Source organism: Callithrix jacchus, chromosome 10, assembly GCF_049354715.1.
Source record: "Callithrix jacchus isolate 240 chromosome 10, calJac240_pri, whole genome shotgun sequence".
Lineage (NCBI taxonomy): Eukaryota > Metazoa > Chordata > Mammalia > Primates > Cebidae > Callithrix > Callithrix jacchus.
Window position 1 is genome coordinate 78,004,712 of NC_133511.1, and position 17,313 is coordinate 78,022,024.

General features: G+C 47.4%; 1 protein-coding gene and 1 pseudogene across 50 annotated transcripts in view; one reads left to right on the forward strand and one right to left on the reverse strand.

The window, feature by feature from the left end:
* MICAL2 (microtubule associated monooxygenase, calponin and LIM domain containing 2) overlaps positions 1-17,313 on the forward strand; it is a 261,902-nt gene that overhangs the window by 3,626 nt on the left and 240,963 nt on the right. The gene's annotated exons all lie outside the window — the stretch shown is intronic.
* On the reverse strand, positions 13,760-13,877 carry LOC118146044 (5S ribosomal RNA; annotated as a pseudogene).

Below are 17,313 nucleotides of genomic sequence, written 5' to 3' on the forward strand. Positions count from 1 at the left end.
AATATGAAATGGCATTTAAAACACTCATAAACTTGGCAGATTTATTTTCTGGTTTCACAGGTCCTCCGTGCTCTTTGCTCTGTATTTCCTTAGCTTTTATACTCGCTATGTCCATTAGGGTATCTACCAGGATGTATTGCAGTGGTCTATTCAAAAATATTACAAACACTTTCACACACACAAAAACCTAATAGTGTAATTAGCCCCATATACTCATTACCCAGCTTCCACAGTCATTCAGATTATGCCAGGCTAGCTTCCTCTCTCTCTTTTTCCCTCTTTCCTTCTGAAAGGAATATTCCTGAAATATTTTAAAGCAAATGTCTAATGCCATGTCATTTTGCCTCTATACAATCCGGTATATAACTCTCTTTAAAAGGACATTCTCTTGCAAAACCACACTCCCATTACTGCATGTAACAGAATTAACAGTAATTCTTTGGCATCATGTGTCCACATGCAGATATCCTTGATTGTGTCAGAAATGACCTTTAGAGTTGGTTTGTTTGAATGAGGATCCAGTCTGTATGCCTCATTAGGCTGTTAGTCCTCTTATGCCTGGCTTAGTTTGGAGGAGCGCCCTCTCTTTAACTAGCCGTTACCCTCTGTGTTAATTGCCTATCTCCCCCACTGCATGGGGAGCCCCTTCAGACGAGCCCACCTCTTTGCTGTACTGGATCCTCAGCACTGAGCACCGTGTCTGGGACACACAGAGGCTCTGTGAGCATCTGTCCAGTTGTGTCATTGCCACTCAGGAAATGTGCTTTGAATTAATGAGCCTGGTCATGGATTTGTGTGACTTCCAGTGCATGTGCTTAGATAAGAGGTTTTAAAAAAATGTCTTGCTCACGTGTGGACATTTCCTCAGCAAGCGTCAGTCTGTAAACATCCTGAAATAATAGAACTGTTTGCTGCTCACCCTCACTGCGCTGGTTGATGGTGGGAGCACAGACAGCTGCATATGTACCTTGATCAGCAGCTGGCCTCCGCAGGTCACATGTGGGGCTGATGGAGACTGAGGTCACTTCTGTCCAAGCTTGGAATTCTGCCACTTGAATGATCATGTTATGACTCAGAAACTTGGCACTGGGCTTGGTGGAGACCACTCACCTTTTCTTCTTCCTTCTCTCTCTGGACAGTGCTGCTTCCCGCATGCCTTCCAGAGCCTTCTCTAACCTGCCTTACTCTTGGGCAAGTTGTGGTGCCTTCTTCAAATCACTGTTCATCCACAACTGGGCAGGTTGTGATGGAAATGAGTGTTTATAACCTTCAAGCGTCCGGCCTGAATTTGCTCTATAGAGCGCCACAACTGGCACCTTTGTGGGTGACCTAATGAAGGAGGCCAGAGGCTCAAGAGGGTAGGAGAAGATGTGCCAGCTTCTCTTGGTAATGAACTTTACACCTGGTTCTCTCACCAGATGTCCTCAGGAGTGCTGGACACCTGGATAGGTGTCTTTTACCCATACAGCAAAGACCCTTCCCTGCAAACAGCCCTCAACATGAAGACATGGTTTGTTTGGAACTTTTTTTTTTCCTTTTTAACACAGACAGCCTTTTTATTTTTATTTTTTATTTTTAGTAGAGATGAAGTCTTGTTACGTGGCCCAGGCTGGTATCAAACTCCTGAGATCAAGTGATTTGCCTGCCTTGACCTTTCAAAGTACTGGGATCACAGGTATGAACCACCGCCAGGCCCAGCCTTTTGCGCTAGGAGAAAATCTAACAAAAATTTAAGTCTTCTGACTCCTAGAGTTGATTTTTTCCTTTATCTTTTGCTTTTCAGTACTTTTTTCAAAAATTTTTAGGACAAAATATTTTATTTTTTTGATGGAAAATCAAAATATTTATTTTCTTAAAAAAGAAGACTCTTTTCAACCAATTTGAAGTATGTAGACAGAATTGTACATGTATTTGGTACAGTTTTACATGCAGATAAAGCCACAGCACCATTGGGATTTTGACATTTGCTTGGATCATTATTTTCACAATGAACATACTTTCTAAAAGTTAGACTTTCTAAAAGTTAGAAAATAAAGAAAGCTGGGGCTTGGAGACAGGAAGCTGTGAAACCCATGTAGCCCTACCCTCTTTCCCTTTCTGCTTCCTCCCTTGCTATCCCCCAACTGAAGTCTTTCTAATGTTTGGCTCTTGATTTTGATTTTTTCTTTTTTATTCAGGGAGGCTGAGCCCTTCCCCAGGAAGGCTGTCTTCCAGGGGAGGACAGAATGACACAGAGTGCTAAGACAAGGCAGAGTGAAGTTCTGGGCTCCGGTGGACGGTCTTGTCCTCCCGGGAAAGTGCTGCTCCCTCACTTTGGGGTGCCTGGACCCCTCCCTCCTCCAGTTTCTGTTTTTCTCCCTACACCCTCCCCAAAGGTAGATGGCATAGCTGGCCTGGGCTGATAAGGCTTCTTCCTAAAGCATCAGTCACGTGGCCTCAGAAATTCAGAGCCAGTGGGAGTGATAGGTGACTTTGGCCCTTTGTTCACGAACAAACTTTCATTGTGGGATTGGGCCAACCACGGGGTCTGGTTTAGAGATGCTTCCCTTCTCTGTCAGCTGCTCATGTCTCACATGAAGAGCCTTTTGTGATGACCATATATGGAATAGTGTCTGAAGTGCCACTGCACTCTACCTGTCTTTGCATCTAAACATCACTACCATCATCATGGGACAAACTGCCCATCTCAGGGGTGTCTGGCATGGAGCTCTGTGTGTGTGTTGATCGTGCTGGTGATTTTAGGATTGAAATTTTTAATTTGTTCTTATTTGGGCTAATGTTTTTACACTGAGGATCAGGGTAAATTCCCTGCCTGCCTTTTTCTCTCAAATCTCTGCCTCCCAGTGGCTGTTCTGAACCTTGCGGCACCTGCATTCCTTCCAAGGCTTGGTTAGATTTCTTTGATGAATTACAGAGGTAAGGGCAGGCCCAAGAACTGTGCTTCCTGCTGGTTTAGAGCTCAGGTTTTTCTCCCTCACTGGTCAGGAGAGTATGTCTAATGCAGGCATTCTTTCTGCTGGCAGCAAGAGGAGGGCAGCAAGGGGTTGGACAGTGGTCCCCGGTCACTGAGCCACTGCAACAGCAGGTTTATTGGACATCTGCAGACCCAAGTTCCTAACACACCCAGCCCAGAAGCCTAGCACATGCCAGAGACATGAGTGGGAGTCTACAAACACCCTGTTCTAGCCTTGCTGCCGTGGTACCAACAGGTTGAAGTGCAGAAACTACTTCTTTGCTCCCATGACTCTGAATGGCTGGCCCTGGCCGCTTGTCTGAATACTGACTTATCTGGTGAAGCTTTGTGGGATCTCAGTGTATCGTGTGTTGGAGCCGGGAGAATGAGGTGTAGGGGGAGATGAAGAAGCAGCTCTCACTAACAAGAGCTGCTCTCTGGAATAGCGTGGGCCCATGGTCTGCCAGGGGCTTGGTTGCTGAGCCCTTGCTGTACAACTGTTCATCCAAAAGGAGCAGAATGGGGGTTGGGTAATGTGTGTAGAGTTTGTGGCTGCTGTCAAGTCAGCTCCACGTTTCAGGACAGCCAGGCCTTGCACAATTTGATGCAAAGGTAATAAGATCAGGATCTCTCTGCTTGTAGGAAGGAGGTATCTGGTGGTGAAATGAAATGAAAACAGAATAGAGGAACACAATACACAGAGGGATTTCCAGACCTCCTTCCAGACCCTCAGGGAGAGGATTCAGTCAGTCTTTTTCATCAGGGAATGTCCTGTGAGGCTTGTGCAGTTGGAGCCTTGGGGCCCATGTTGGGAGAGCTTCCCAGCCACCTGCCTGGAGTTGCTGCAGGTTACTGTTATGAAGGAGGAAGAGGAAGGAAAACGGGGAGGGGGGGGAGGGGGAGGAGGGGGAGGAGGAGGAGGAGGAAGAGAAGGAGGAGGAGGAGGAATAGGAGGAGGAGGAGGGAGAAGAGGAGGAGGAGGAGGAGGAAGAGTAAGAGGAGGAGGAGGAGGAGGAAGAGGAGGAGGAGGAGGAGGAGGAGGAGGAGGAGGTGGTGGTTTGCCCCAACCAGAGAACTTAGAAGGTCTTGCTTGGTCTTGCTTGGGTGTGTCTGTTGTATCTTGGACTTTTTAAAAAGTGACTTTCCCACATATACATATATGTGTGGTCCTCATCCCACGCGGCATAGATGCATAGGACTTACCTCCACACACACATACAGATGCATGGTAAGATACTCAGTACAAAGGAAATTGAATGAACAGTACATCTCCCTTTTTTCCCTGTCCTCCAGCCCTCAGTTTTTACCTCCTTGGCAGCTGTTGTCCCCAGCCCCCTGTTGGTCCTTCCAGACATAGTGTAGGCATGTCCTGGTGCCTGTTCCCCTTCTGCTCTTCCTGAAGTCTGCTGAGAAGTGACCAGGATGTGGAGAGACAGGGCCCACAGGACTGTAGAGACTTGGCCATGGTCAAATTTGGCCAAGGCTAACTATTGCCCCTCCTATCCTACTTTGCCAGCTCTTTCCTTTAGGAGTCCCCTTGTGTTCGATTTGGGGGTTCAAAGACTCTGGACTCTGAGAATAAACCTCAGGGGGAATGTTGTGAATGCAGGTGATAGAGGCAAAAACAAAAAGCACTAAGACCGGGGTTCAAATCCTAGCCGCGTGGCCTCGGACAAGTTCATGAATCCTAGTACTTTAGTCTACATAAAGGAGGTAATTATACCTATTTCAAGAGCTTGATCTGGAGATGAGATTAAAATATTTGTGAAGTACCTTGCATGGCTACACACTCCAAAATGTCAGCGCTTTTGTTGTTGTTGATGATTTGTTTGTTTTTCCACATATAACAAGTGACCCATTGCCAGAATGAATGACACTGGTATGGAATTCTCTGGTTGGCTTTCTGGAAATCCTCTAGGTAGGTTTGTGAGCTTTGCTTTCCCTGTAGAAGGCCGCCAGTTTTCCATTTTCTACCAAGTTGAGCTGGCCCCACTACCTCCTCCTCTCTGTGGGGAGCCAACCTCCATCCTCTCCAGCCACTGGACACTGCCTCCTCCTCTGCCCTTGACCCCTGACCCCTCCTCTCCATTTCCCTGGGCTCTGGGTTCCCCCTTCCTCCCCTTGAGAACAGGATGTTGCCTGTCGCCTGGAGAGCACTATGGGCTGTTTATGGCTGCTCTCTGGGGTGTTTATGTTGTATCTCTTCAGAAGCTCCCAGCAGATGTCTGTTTATTGCTGAAACTTCATCTACAGCATGAGAGGAGAGAGGCTATTTTTAAAGGTCTTTAATTGGCATGGCTGCACAATACAGCTTAGATTGCCTCCAAGTTTAATTTTCATCGCTCTTATGCTCTAGTCATTATGAAACCCTTCAAATCCAGCCTGAGAGACGTTATATGTCCTGATTTTAGAGCAGCACTTAAATTTAGCAGATGGTTGTAATCTCTTAAAAAGGTAGGCCAAGGAGGTGAAGGCAACTGGCTGACTGTCTTTTGTCTAGGCCGAGCCAGATGGCATGAATGGGAGCAGTGTTTCTGTGCCCATGGAATGCATCACCCTCCCCCACTTCTGCCCCTTCCTTCCACCTGCAGTGGTTGAGGCCTGCCCTCATATGCCACCTGCAGATTGGCTCTAGCTGTCCCTTTCCCTTTGGACTAGGTGGGGCTTGAGATGACAAGAGAGTAGAACTGGGATAGTTTCAAATGACACTGACCTCCCAGGAGGGAGGAGGCAGCAGAGGCCATGAGCCACAGAACCTTGGGATATCAGGTTGGATGGGCCTTATGGGATCATCTGGTTCTCATCCTGGCCACCTTGTTTTACCTATGGAGAAACTGACACTGATGCTTCTTGATGCTGAGTGGAGGATAGAGAGGTGTTTCTTGCTCAGGGTCACCCAGCCAGGTAGGAGTCAGGTCTCTTTTCCATCCACCATTTTCCACCAGGCTGTGGTCCTTGATCAGTCTAAGGCAGCTGTGCTTAAAGTTAGCTGCCTTTACCGAAGGGTGGAGCCTCACCCTCCCTTTCTAACACCTCCCACATTCTTTGAATTTATGCTGTGTACGCTTGTAGCATTGGCTGGACTCAGTTCCCAAATCTTTCCTTATCATAAACACCTTCCCCAGAGTCTTGGGACTTAGAATTCCCACCTTTGTTCCCAGCCGTTGTCTGCAGAGGCCCTTTGTTAAAAATACAGAATTTAACTGGGAAGGACCATATGCTGACAGAGAGGAGTTTATCTCTGATTAGCTGTCAGCCAAAGGCTGAACCTTAAGAGATTGGGGTATAGGATGAGTCAGCTGGGAACAGAAGGAGGAGGGAATCTTGAGAGATGGTAAATAGGGTGCTGGGGGCATCAACAGCCATAGGCCCAGGCTCAGAGCTCACAGTGTGCAGCTACTGGGCTGAAGTCCCTCTTATGACTGACGGAAGCTGCCGGCTCTTCTAACTCATGGAGGGAGGTGCATTAGACAAGCTCACCTGTGTCCACACACCAAGACAGAGTATGCAATGTTCACAGAGTCGCACAGTGATGGAGCCAAGGGACGCTTCCTGGAGGAGGTGGAGTTTGTAGGTTGAGAAGGGTATTGGAAGATAGGTATGATTTCCATAGGCAGAGATGGGCAGAGGTAATGGCACAAAGAGATATACAAAAGTGAGGGCATAGTCGGGGTACTACGTGCTAGAAACATGGGGGCTGCCTAGGGAAGCGGAGGCTGGAATCAGGCTGCTCTGAGGTATGGAGGACCCTGAGTTCTGGGGGTGGAGTGGGTGTGGTGTGGGTGTGGACTGAACCCAGCAGAACGTGGGAAGCTGTCAGACAGGGATGCTCAGAGCTGTCTTTCAGGGCGCTGCCCTCTGTTCATGGGTGTTGCACACTGCCAGACAGCTGCCATTCCCTTGGACTGAGGCAGCTTGCAGTGAACAGGGTGGGGGGCAGGTTGGGCCCCTAAAAAGACTTTGTCTGTATCCTGGCTTTTGACCCACAGCCTTCTTTAGGAAGGAAGTCTGCATGAAAGCGTTGTCTTCGGTGTATCGGGAGGGCAGCCCTTTTTGGAACTCCTGGTTAGGGTCTTAGGATATGGGACAACCATCATGTTCTGCAGCTTGTGCCCCCAAGTGTAGCTGTCTGAGCTTTGGTGGCTCTTGACTCTGTGTAGCAAACAGCATCTGCGCCACTTTCACCACCTTGTTGCAGGATAAACCCTTCACACTGATCCTTCTCCTGCCTCAAGGTCAATTTGAGGGAAATAAATAGGGCTTCGAGGTGCTGAGCTCCTCTGGGGGTGACTCCCAGAGCAGAAGCAGGAGTTCCCTGTCTGCATGGGAGGGAGGCAGCAAAGCTGGGGTGGTGCAGGAACCCAGGTGACCACCTTCTCCAAAGAAAGAGCCTTTGGAAGAATTCGCTCTGTAGGCGTCAGCAGCTCTCAGAGCATTTGTACCATCATTTGGAATGACGCTGCTTCTCTCCCCTGCGCAGCTTCCCAATCCCCCGAAGATCCCCTTCAAGTGTATCCTGCCGGGGTTTTCTGTGTGCACACTGAGTTTCCTTCTTCAGTTGCGGAGAGAGCTCCAGCAGGCTAGAGAACCTGGAGCTGGACTGGATGGCCTGGGCAGGTGGAGTGGTAGGGGATTGGTTGCCTCCCAGCCCTCTGGCCATCTTGGCCACAGGGAGATGGATAAAGGCTGAGTCCAGCTTCCGTCTGCTCCCGTGTTAACTGGCAGGTGGGAGGAACCACAACCTGGTATATTTTCAGCTTTGCCATTTGAGCGGGGCTGGCACCTGTTCTCTTCCATCTGTCTCCGGGACACCTTTGCTTTATGTGATGGAATAAATTGTTCCTGCAAGCAGCAAATGGAATGACTTTAGTGCTGTTGATGGGAGCTATCGATGGGCTTTGGGGGTGGGACCCTGCAATTGGCTTGCTTGCTTTTTTGTCCTAGGGTCAGTGCTACCCATATGAGGCTAAGCTGATTTGTTCACTGATGGATAATGGATCGCTCAGTGCATTCATTCTGTCAACCAAGAGTTTGGAGTACTCTCAATTTGAAGCATGCTGTCACAGATAGACCACGGGTGTTCAGTCACTAAACACTGGACCAGCCACACACATACTATCTCTGAACCTCGAGTTTGTCCTCCCTAAAATAGGAGTGATGTTACTTACCTCACAGGGTGGTTGGGAGGATTAAATGGGGCAATGGGCATAGTACGCCCCTGTCATGGTGCTTGGCACATAGTGGTATGCAGGTGGCCTCTTCCCCTCTGGCCCATTCCTGAACTGGCCCACAGGAGTCTTGGAGCACAGATGGGAGCAGGGTTCCTTGTTGCTGCAGGCCACCCATTTCGTGCTGGCACCTAAGTGCCTTTTGCCTTTAATAACTTTTTCTTTTTCTTTTTTCTGAAGACAGAATCTCACTTTGTTACCCAAGCTGGAGTGCAGTAATGTGATCTCAGCTCACTGCAACCTCCACCTCCCAGGTTCAACTGATTCTCCTTCCTCAGCCTCCCAAGTAGCTGGGATTACAGGCACGTACCACCATGCCTGGCTAATTTTTGTATTTTTAGTAGAGATGGGGGTTTCTCAATGTTGGCCAGGCTTATCTGGAAGTCCTGACTTCAAGTGATCTGCCCGCCTTAGCTTCCCAAAGTGCTGGGATCACGGGTATCAGCCACCGCACTTGGCCTACCTTTAATGACATTTTAAAGGGAATGGCTCAGTCAAAGCACCTGTGTGTGCAGTGAAGCAAGATGAGACACCTTTCTCTTCCTGGTGAGACAGTCTTCTTATAAAACCTTGGAACTGCAGGGCTGGGAGAGCCTTATCATCAACCCTACTGGATGCTTGATCACTCCACAGTGGTGGTCTAGCCTGAGTTTGTGGGTTGGAGGTGATCCATCCATCTTTGAACTCCTCCCGATGGCTTCCTGTAGCTTCTGGTGTTTAGTTGCAGTTCTTCTCCTGGTGCCATGGAGAGTAGGTCTAATCTATCTACTGCCCAACAGCTCTTCAGAAACTATTCTGTTTTTAAAAAATCAAATCTCCAGCACTATCAATTGAAAGATGTAGCATTATTTCACGTACCCTTGAGAAAGAAAAAGAGCTGCCAATTAAACTGTGGCAAAAATTGCTTAACATTTTTATTGTACAGTGATTTTTTTTTAAGATTTTAGACATATTTTTAATTTTATATTACTATTATATATATACAAAAGTAACTGGTTAAGGCATTTCTAAAACTTCACTTTCAGAATCTAACTCTTTGGAATTATTTTTTGACTCAGATTCATCAATGTCCATGTTTTTCTGACTCATTAATATCTTCTAGTCAAGTAGGGCAATATTTCTTCATCTTCCTTGTCTCTGGGATTTTTTCAGCTGCTGACACCCATTATGTTAGTTTTGGTGTTTTCTTGATTTTGCCAGAAGGTATCAATAAAAGTTTTTTGTCGACAGCCAGGACTCACATTCCTTCCTGAAATGGTCCTTCAAAGCGTTGGCTCCTGAAATGTTTTAGATCATGGTTGTTCAGATATGCCACCAGGAATGAGTCAAATTTCCATATGTGAGGCGGTGACAGCTATGCCACAGCTGCATCCTGGGAGAGATTGTTAGATGTTGGGGGATTTTAAGACACACTCTACTTTCAGACATTTTCTAGCAGGAAAAATGCATTTCTAATCAGTGAAATATGTTATTTCAAGACCGCCCTCTGTTTCTCCCCTTAGTCTTCTTCCGGATTAACAACCTACAATGTGGGTTCAGGATTTTTACCTTCTCTGTGGTTTTCCTCTGAACATGCTCTGGTATGTTCAGATCCTTTTATATAGTGAAGGCAGTGTCCAGACCGTCTATTGTGTTTATGGTATGAGGACAGCAGAGGAAAGGAGCTGTCACCTCCTAGTTCAGGATGTTCTGCTTCTCTTAATGCAGCCCAAGATTCTATCAGCTTTGCTGGCAGCAGCATCACTTCGCTGACTTACTGCTGACCAGGTCTTTTTAACACGTGCTGTTGCTAAGCTGCTTCTCCCCTGTCCTAAACTTGTGTGGCTTTAAAATTTAAAGGCAGAGCCTCCTATTTTGCTTCTGCATGATTCAGAATGATCATTCCTGTTAAACTTCAACTTGTTAAATTCAGTGCAGCCCTGTTCCGTTGATCAGGATCCTGTTTAAGTATACCTTCCACAGCGTCACCCAGGTCATGATAAATGCTTATTGGGGGGAACCCTCTGTCACACTGCTGGAGACCTCCCCTCGGTGGACTTCCAATCTTTGACTAGCTTACTTTGGGAAGAGTGATTGAAGCCATTCCTAGCCTACTCTCTGCCCTTTCGCTTCTGACTTACGACACCTTCCTGAAGCTACATATGCCATGCCCATTGCAATTCTCCATCGACTATCAAGGGCTTCATCAAAAAAGGACACCAACAGCCTTAATGTTTTGTGTTCTCAGCTCCCCGAGGGCTCCAAGACTGCTTGCAGCTGTTCCTGGGCTGCTCCTCAGAGACCACACCATGCAGCTTAGCATCTCATCTGTGAATGTTGTCAGTGCTCTGGGAGGTCACTTTCCCTGGCCAGAGAACTTGAAATCACTGCACATGTCTAAATATCCTTTTTAAAAAACAAAGCAAAAAAAAACCTAAACTCCTATCTCCTCTCTACTCTTTATTCCAGTGTTGGTTCCTTGCTCCCCTGCCCCAGTCTCAATTGTTTGGCTGGAGTTAGTTGCATTCAGAGTCCCAGTCATTCACGTCCTCCATCTCATGTCTAGAGCTCATCTGGTCTCCCAGCCACTTGAAGTCTGTGTTCTTTGAGTCTCCAGCACCAACTTCCCCTGCTTGGTCTTTCGCTAATTTCACAGGAAATGATTGTTTTTCCTCCGCAGTTCCTGCGTCCTCCTGGTCACTAACCCATTCCACCATTGTCGTAGAAATTAGGGAAGTAGGTTAGTCCCTGTTTCTATGGACACATCCTCTGTCTTCTAGACGATGAAACTCTCTGCAAGTCCAGGCTTAGCCTTTAGCCACTGGGGCTTCCCGCGCTCTCAAGCTGTCTGATCCCAGCCCTGCCCGCCAGACCGCATCTCTGGCTCGCCTGGGATCTGGATCGGCAGTGGCCCAGTGGGTCCGTTTCCACGGTAACTCTATGCCTCACTTCTTCCCTCCTCACCCGTGTGTTCTCCACAATATTTCTCTTCACTCCATGGGCTTTTCACATAGCTGTACATCTTTTTTTCGTATTAGAGATACTCTGTCTCTCTGCCCTGTCTCAAGTCTATTGCTTTAAAAGATAAAAACCGAGTACAGAGAAGTACGTTTAGTCTGCTGTCGGTTAAGGTAAAGAAAAAGACACGTATTTATATTTGTATGTATATGCATAAACACGGGCAGGAAACAGACACAGGCCACTACCAATAGTAGTGACCTGTTTGAGAGTGGGGACATGGTAGGTAGATGCAGACAGCAGTAGGAGGGAAACTTTTTCTGAATACTTTTGTATTTTTTTGACTTTGGAATCCAGTGCAAGGATTTCCTATTCAGTTTTTTTTTCTTTAAATAACAGGTAATCTGGGATGCCTGATTGGCTAATGTGACCTGGTGAGGCCATGCGAAGTGAGTGACTCACCTGCATGAGTCAGGGCTCTGCAGCCTCCTAGCCACCTGGGCCTCAGCTCCTCAGGTATCAAGCTGGCTGGTCCCAGCCCACTTACCTTGCAGAGGGGACACAGGGAGGCCCTCCTCTGGAGCTTGGCACAGGCCAGCACATGGAAAGGTCTATAGTAAACAGGGCCTTCTCCCTCAAAAGTCATTTGAGATTTTAGGACCCTTACTGTTTAGTAAATTGTTATCTCAGTTTCCTGAGAGCTGGTGCTCAAAGGGTATACCTGAGCCTTGTGCTGGTTTCTGTTGTCAGTCACCTAAAACATATACCATGGCTTTTTCCTCCTGTGAACTCTGGTATTTAAGGAGATTGGAAGCTCCGAATCTCTGAGTTTGCCTGGAAAAAGTATGTACTTTCCTTTTCCAGACCTGAGATGCTTTACAAATCATTTCGTCTGCCCAGTGCAATGGAGTGTGACGGGAATAGGTCTAACATCGTTTGAGAACATAGGCTCATGGTGAGGTTTGCAGGTAACCACGATCACAGCTGGCTCTGAAGAAAAAATGCAGCAGGCTGGGAGTGGCCAGTCCAGGTACCTATAATTGAGGAAGTGACCTGGTTGGGGAGGCGACTTACTTACCTTGGGTAATTGAGAAGCATTTATTGAACATCTACTCTGTGCCATAGCTCTGTGCCATGGGATGACAAGATGGATAAGGCACAGCTTCTCCTCCCAAAGTATTTATAGTGGGCTTGGGAAAGCAAGGCTTATGTGCGTAAAAAAAGTAACAGGAGATTTTCATAACAGTTCAGCTCAGTCACAGAAGAAAAACCACAAGGTAGTTGGTGACTAATGTCTGTCTGCCTGGAGGAGGCAGCAGTGGGTGTGGGGAGCATTTTCTGTGGGCTTGAGAGGGCCTGAAAAGCTTCCTGGAGGAGGGAGTGGAGGTGGTGGCAGCAGTCGCGTTTGATCTGGACCCTGATGGGTAGTTGCAGTGTAGATGGATAAGTTGGGAGTAAGAAGAGAGCATCTTTAGTGGGTGTTGAGGCCAGGAAAAATGGGGAATTGCCTGGTTTGAAGGTGGGCAGAAGGAGATGAGGCTGGGCAGGTGAGTGCAGGACAGATGCAAAGAGCCTTCAATGAGAGAGACTGAGTTGGAGTGTGCTGAACTTCAGAACAGGATGGGAGGAGGAAGGCCCAGGATCTCACAGGGAACTCTTGTAAATCTCAGGAAGATGGACAAGACAGGGTATAGCTCCCAGATGTTTCAATTTAGGCATCTGTAGCCTCCAGGAGGCAGGTGGCATGCCAGCCCTTCTTTCACCATTGCTCTGTGGGGACATTTTCTTCTTAGGCATTTTACATGTCTGCCCATTCACTCATTCGGCAGGTATTTATGAGCTCTTACTCTGTGGCAGGCACTGTTCTAGGTGCTGGGTTACAGCAGGGAAAAAACAAAACAGGGAAACATCCCTTGCTACATTCCCAGAAGAAAAGAGGGACAATAAATAAGTGAGTTACATGCGTAGGAGGCCAGATGATGAGAGGTAGGGCAGAGAAAATAAAAGCAGGGAAGGAGATGGGGTGTGCTGCAGCGGGAGGGGAGCAGCTGGGGGAGGGCGTAATTTTAAATAGAGTGGTTAGGGAAGGTTTCACTGACTCACCCTGTCACTGGGACTTTGTCTGGGACCATCGGGAAGGAGGCAAGGCCAGATCCTACTGGGATCTTGAGCCTGCAGTCGATCCTCTTCAACCTGTTGGGGGTCTTTGGCTAGGCAGTAGGGAGCCTTTGAGTACTCTTGAGCAGAGGAGTGACATGTGTGGGGCGATCTCCCTTGTGGCTTTGTAGGGGTTGGGATATAGGAGGCTGAGACGGGAGGAGAGATTCAGGAGGAGATGACCACTGTAGAATAAAAACATCCACTCATTTGACACTTCCCTGCCTGTGCCGCAAGCTCCCCATCTGTAAAATGGAGATAAATGATACTTACCTTATAGGCACGTTTTCAAGAGGATGAAATGGGTTACTGAATGCAGGCTACTTAGAACAGCACCTGACGTATAGTAAGTGCCTAAATACTGTCTGGCTTGACTCTGTCCCTCTGTCTGAATATATGTGTGTGTGTGTCAAATTAATGTGCTGGGAACATCCTTTCTATTTTTTTATTATTTATTTATTATTTTTTTAACTTTTTTTTTTAAAGCCTACGGCACCCGGTATTCCCAGGTGGTTTCCCACCCAAATACTAACCAGGCCTGACCCTGCTCAGCTTCCGAGATCAGATGAGATCAGCGCGTTCAGGGTGGTATGGCCATAGATGACATCCTTTCTTGTTCTAAAACTGAGTCAAATGAAGAAAATCATGATGCTTTCCAGGATTAAATGAGATAATCCACGTGGTGGATCTAGGTTATGGCAGATGAATACTAGGTGAATACTAGTTAAAAGTACTACTATTACCACCAGATCTTAGCTTGAAGAAAATGATTTTGCAATGGAATCCTTTGTGAAGTCTTCTGATTCAACCGTTGTTTATCAAGACTGTGGCGTGCCAGGTGCTGCACTAGGCATATGATCCCATTTCATCTTTGCAGTAACTGCTCAAGCTAATCAGCGTTGACCCCATCTTACAGATGAGGACACAGATGCCCAGAGAGACTAAGACTTGCCAAGATCACACAGCCAGTAAATGGTAGGGCTGGGCTTGATCCACGAGTGCTCCATTGTGTAAATGTAAATATTGACATATAGGCTCTCATATCAGTCTCCCTTGGTGTTAGGTACCCACACACAGGGACAGGGAGAGCAGAGGCCTGGTCAGCTTCCAGGACAGATCAGGGCAGTGTGAATGTAGTGGGGAAAGCATGGTGGAAGACACTGTGGGTGAGGCAGTACCTTTCTTCAATGACTAAGCCCTGCAGGCCTTATCAGAGCCTTTCAGCCACCCTCTCAGAGTTTATCTGAAACCCATTTTGGTTTCCAAAAAGAAGCAGAGCCTGGCAGGTTCAAATCCTGGCTCCATCACTTACTAGTCATGTAAGTCCGAGATAGGAGTCCATGTCTGTGTGTCTCAGTTTTGTCATCTGCAAACTTGCTTCATAGGGTTGTTATGACAATTAATATCAGATAAGATATGTCAACACTTAGAACAGTGCCTGGCCCATAGCAAACACTCTGAAAGAGTTATTATTATGTTAATAATATTATATTATTTTTATTTGTAAGTGCCTTCTTAATCTCTGAGGTCAGAATGTCCCATCCTCTCTGCAGGATGATTCTGTAAGACATTCTGTTTTGCCTTATTATGTAAATGTGGGTATAGGTGTCCTCTTGACAATGAGTAGGATTCAATCAGCATCTTTCTAAAATCCCCAAAGACTTGTGCTTTGTCCTAGAAGCTGTCAATAGAGATTTGCCAAAAGCAGTGATTTCTGGTTTTCTTTTACCCTTCAAGCCACATATTCTGACCTGAGGAGCCCACCTCCCAGGATTTGGAAAATGCCTTGATATTTCCAAGGGTGCTTTACAGTTTGCCAGACACATTCCCGTTCATATTTCATTTGGTCTTCACAGTTACCCAGTGTGGTTCCTGGGTACTCTCTCCATTGAACAGGTCAGGAGATGGAGACTCTGCAGTGTTGAATCATTTGCTCCAAGACTTGCAGGTGGAAGGTAATGAACCCCCACTTCCCATCCCAAAAAGCCTTGTTCTGGAGTTTCAGATTGACACTTCCCCTAAAGCCATTCATAATTTCCCCCATAGCCCTTTTCCTAAAGAGGGTTGGAAGGAGGTCATGTAACCAACCAACCTTTGTAAAATCTTCCCTCACCTCCCCTCCCCTCCCTTCCCCTCTCCTCCTCTCCCCTCCCATCTTCTTCTTCTTTTTGGTGGTCCTCAATTATATGGAACTTTTTTCATTAGTTTTTCTTTTCTTTTAATTAATTAATTTAAGACAGGGTCTCATTCTGTCACCCAGGCTGGAGTGCAGTGGCGCTGTCACTGCTCACTGCAGCCTCCACCTCTTAGGCTCAGATGATCCTCCCACTTCTGCCTCTGGAGTAGCTGGGACTTCAGGCACATGCCACCACAGCTGGCTAATATTTTCTTTTCTTTTCTTTTAAGACAGGGTCTCCCTATGTTGCCCAGGCTGGTCTCAAACTCTTGGACTCTAAGTTATCCTTCTATCTTGACCTCAAAAAGTGCTGGGATTATAGGCGTGAGCCACTGTGCCCAGCCTATACAATTCTACTTTCATCCTCTGCTCCCAGGTCTTGTTACTCCTAAGCTAAGCACATGGTGATGGTTTTGAGCTGAGCTGATGGTTGGAGTTGCTCACATCATCCCCACTTCATTTTCCCTTCTTGTGGATCTGAGGTCTGGGCTGGGACTCAGCATTTGGAGCTTGGTGGGGAGTGGGAGACAATAGGGAGGGCATTGTAGCTTTAAGCATTTGCAATGCCTGAGCATGAAATTGTCCTGAGTGTAAATGTGCCCTGAGGGACGCTGAAACTGAAGGTGAAGGAGGCAAGAGGAGGAGCAGGTGCTTAGGTTGGTAGATCCCAGAATCACTGCCTGGGGCCTGGCCAAGGGCCTGCAGGGGGCCAAATCAGAGGCCACAGGGCAGAGGCGTGGGATGGGGAGTATTTACTCCCTGGGAGGCAAACAGGTAAATGATCCTTCTAGCTAAGATGGGACTGAACCCAGGGCTCAAAGTCAGCCCTTAATCCAGACTTGTCAAACTCCTTGGAGTTATTCCTTAAGTAGAAACATTTCCTGTTTAGTTCAACTCAATTCACATTAATTGAGGAAGTACCTATACTGTCCCAGCAGGTGTGAGGAATACAAAGTCCAGCAAGATACGACCCTGCCACAGGGAGCTCAGGTTCTACAACCTTGGCTTTACCTGCGCCTCCTCCTCCCTCCTGGCAACTTTGAATGATTGGTGGAGGCGCTGAGGGTGGTGCCTCTTAAGTGCATGTGGCAGCACATTAGCTTCTTGGCACCCCAGCACTTGGGCTAGAATTGGGGCCTGGCAGGTCTGCAGAGCAGCAGACTGGCAATTGGCAAACACACCTGCTTATGGAGTCGGACTCTGATCCTACTGTGGGAAGAGAGAGGTTTCTGAGCTTTGGCACCTGGAACTGATTCTCAGTTCCCTCTGTGATGGTCGTGTGCCTGGAGGAGCAGAGGCAGGAGGGCCTGTGGGGTGCAGGTGAGAAAGATCCCAGTAGAATTGCCCCAAGGTAATAGATCAGGCTGCCAACCCCTCAGTCAGGCCAGCTCCCCCTTCTCATCCTCCAAGCTGGCTGGTCTCTCCTCTGTACCTGGGCCACCCCTGGCCCCAGCTCTTTGCTTTAATTCTTTACCACTTTCCTTCTTCTCTGCCTTTCAACACCCTCATCCTCCAAGTCTGGATTCAGCCCTGCCATCTTCAGAAAGGCTTCCTAAACCCTCTCAGACCCCTCCTTTCTCCATATGTTTGCCAGGCAGAGAAGCAACAGCCCCCAGGTCAGCATTTACCTGTTTCCTGGGAGTTCTTTGTCACCCTCTCTGCTTCCTGAAGGGAAGGCAGGGAACATGCTTTATGTACCCACCATGTTCCAGGCGGTTACGTGGAGGCTAGGTATGTCCTTGCTCTGTTTTTTATGAGCTGTATGACTTTGGGTAAGTGTTTTCATTTCTCTAAGTCTCATTTTCTCATTCAAGATTGAGGATGTGATGCCTGCCTCAGAGGGAAGTGGTAAGAATTGAATG